We start from the raw sequence: 3,660 nt of genomic DNA, 5'->3' as shown, positions 1-3,660 counted from the left end.
AATTGTGCCTCTACTGTTCCATTGTGAGATGTTAGTATCAAAAATCAAAAGTGATTTGGTCTCTATGAAATGATATTTAGTTATTGCTTAAAGCTCTGAGATGATACTAATATTTATAAATGCATATCTGAGCTACTGGCATTTCCTAAGAAGGTATCAATATTTGCAAACACACAGAAAAGTTACAAATAGATCTTAATGCAGAGCGAAAGCATGAACAATATAAAATCATAGTAATTTTGCCATATGTAAATACATTACCTTGTACCCAAGGCTGAGAAGAAGCAGCAAGCTGGGTTGAAAATCAAGGTGGTGGCAGATCTGCTTCACACTTATTTAAACCCAGGGATTAGTAAAATGCAAATTTTGTGGTTTCAGTTAGACCAATAGATTTATTTGAATTCTAAGAATTCTCCCAATAGGAAATTAGTTTTCTTCCCAATTCTTCTCCCAAGAAACTGTGAGTTTTCGACAAGGGAGTGATTCATTCTTTGATAACAGATTATACAGGAAATTGGAAGTTATTCAAAATTAAAATACAAAAAAATTCCAGATCTAAGATTATGAGAAAATGATACAATCCTCTATGGATAGTGAGGAAGGTTAATTAAGTTTGCCTTCTTAAAAATAAGTCCATCTTATTTTTCTTATCACTGCAAAATATAACTGGTAAGTATAATTTGAGAAAACATGGTTTTATATATTGATTGTGGATCTGTGCAATGCTCAGGTCTTACAGGATTTTAATTAAAATTCAATTGCTTCTTCTTTATCATTCTCCATTTTCTTTTATCTAAGTTGGTCAGTTCCAATCGTTAAAACAAAGCTCAAATTAAAGCACATGTTTAGGTCATTTGTGGCCCAATGGGTCTTCCCTATGAGTAAGAAGAAAAATAATGACTTGAATTTCAATATCAGTGTCCTAATGTAAGGGAGTCATATGTGGGGTGAACACATATGTGATCATCCAACATTGGACACTTCTGATAGTGAAAGAGGATCCTATTAAACACGTAAAAGTTAACTCTAGGCACTTTAAGACATAGTCAATCTCGTAATTTCACACAATTGCTTTTGAAAATCCAACAGAATTCCTAAACAAATGTCGAATTTTTATGGAAACAAGTGGAAATAGGTCGGATTAGGAACTACTATGCATAAAGCTTCCCTGTTTCTCCACTTTAGGGTAGTGGAGACATTTTTTTCTTGGAATTTATACTAATTAGGAAGATCTAAGATGGAAACTCCATCAGCATTAGATACAGATTTTAGAAAATAGAGTCAAGAGGTACATTTCATTACATGATATTTACTACATGAAATTGTCACCCCACATTCTGGTCCAGACTCAAATTTGTTTTAGGGGACTTATTTTGCATAAGGCTGTCAATTCAGAGCATTCAGTTAAGCTGGTCTGTCAGTTCTTTCAGGACATTTGGTTTGAAAGAGAAGAGTTTTCTAGGAAAGTGTCCTTTTATGCTGCAACAGCAAAAGTTTGTTCCTTCTAGAAAGAAACTTTCTGAGAAATATTAAAGATAATGTTTTTCTCTAGAAACCCACACATTTGGAACCCAGGAGAGGGCTCACAATGGATGCTTAGTAAATGCTCTTGGGTATTGTATGAATGGAAATTTGGCATCAAGAAATAGGAACTAAAGTAGAGCACTTTGGGGGAAGTTTTGTCTAGTATGAATATATGATAGCACTGAGTAGATAGAACTTATGTTTAATTTCCTCTATGGATTTAGAGCAATGCCTTTTCTAATTCTATGGTGCTCTGTCAGTACTCTCTGTAGACCCAAACAAAGGCAAGAAGAGATAAGTGGTTGCAAGCCAAGGCTATAGAGTCAGATTTTAAGTTTAAATCCTGACTCTTCCTAATTGGCTGTGAACATATTGTGCCTCAATGTGCCCATCTGTTCAATAACATCCACCCCTCATGTGATTGGAAATGATTTTTAGAACATGATTAAAAAGAAACAATTATGTGCCCAGATTACCTTTCTACGTCATAAATTTGAGAGGTTGAAAATTTATGACTTTACATATTATTTACCTTTAAAAAGATAATTTGTGAATTATGCTTTTCTATGCACATAGGCATAGAAAAATGTAAGAAATAGTGGCTGCCACCAGAGAATGGTTTGGGATGGGGTGTAAGATGGTTGTGGAAAGGAGAGCGTCCACTCTCCTCACACACGATGCAGATCAAGCTTAGTAAAGCCACTTCACTGCACGACAGCATTGACGACCGGAGAGAAGAGTTTCCTCAAAAGGACTAAGGCAATGTCGGGGTAATAGTATCATGTCTGTGTATTACCTACATACATAGTTCCCAGTTGATTGCTTAGGCGCAGCAGTGGCAAGGGATGCAACTCTGTACTATTTGTTGCTTTCACGAGAGAGTTAACAGTGCTTCTTTAATGTGCATATGAATTACTGGGTAAAGGTTAAAATTTAGATTCAGATTCTACATTTTTAACAACTTCTCAGGTGATGTCAGTACTAAGGGACTAAGGGATTTGAAAATTAAATACATCATTGTCTTTAAATTTACCTACGCGAGGACTCTTATACATGAGTACTGAAAAACACATTAAAATTGTAGAAATACGCTTAAAGTACTGATTCATGCTTCCATGAAATTGCTTACCTTCATAACAATGCCTAAAATAAACAATTTCCTTACTAACCCTAGACATTTTGTTGGTAGGTTGTCCCACTAGTACCAGTTTATGTAATACCAATAATCATCTTTCTGTTCCCTCCAGCCAAAATTCATCTTGCTACTGATAAGGTTTTTACCTAAACAAGACATCTCTGAAAGTTGAATTTTTTTTTTAACTGTTACTACAGATCTTACCATGATTAGTTCTTTCTTATAACACAAGGCTGTAATTTGGTGACATATTGACTGCAAGGACTTTGACAACTACTGCAAAAGACTGCAGCAATTTCAAACACTTCTAACAGAAACTCAATTCCTATTGAAACTACCAGGAGTTAGGACAAACTTCATAGGAGAAGGGCAATCTTTTACAACACTGTCTTTCAGGCAGCAGTATTCTGACCAACTGGCTACAAATTCGGGATTCCCACTACCCCTTTGGTTTGATAATTCACTAAAAGCTTTAGCCTCCTTGATGGTCCAAATTACATACGGCAATACTAGCCTAGCAAACACCTATCCCTAAGCCCACCTCCATTCATACAGGGTAGGGTTGCACAAGCACAGAACTAGTGGGCTATCTAACACTAGGCAATACAGCAGCATTTACTGTCAACCCCAATTTTGCCAGTCGGGGTGAGAGCACAATTCCCCCGTTAGACCCATAATTGTCATTTCTTACTTAAAAATCATCCCTGCTTCCAGCACTTGTAGCTGCAGTCCTGGGAACACAGCATCAGGTAGGACAAAGAAAAGTTGAGGTGATGTGGGGAAAGAAAACATTGAGGTGATGTGGTAAAGAATTACACAGTTATTCTGGTTTTCTAAAGCTGCCAGAAAGTAATATATATCAGAAATGGGTTGGCTTTTACAAGAAGGATATATTAGCTTACAAATGTATAGTTCTAAGGCCATGAAAATGTCCCAATTAAGGCATCAATAGGATAACACCTTCTCTGAAGACAGAATACCAGCATCTGGGGTTCCTCAAT

This window comes from Tamandua tetradactyla, chromosome 19, assembly GCF_023851605.1.
Source record: "Tamandua tetradactyla isolate mTamTet1 chromosome 19, mTamTet1.pri, whole genome shotgun sequence".
Lineage (NCBI taxonomy): Eukaryota > Metazoa > Chordata > Mammalia > Pilosa > Myrmecophagidae > Tamandua > Tamandua tetradactyla.
The sequence above is the reverse complement of the archived record's forward strand: the minus strand, read 5'-3'. Positions refer to the sequence as shown.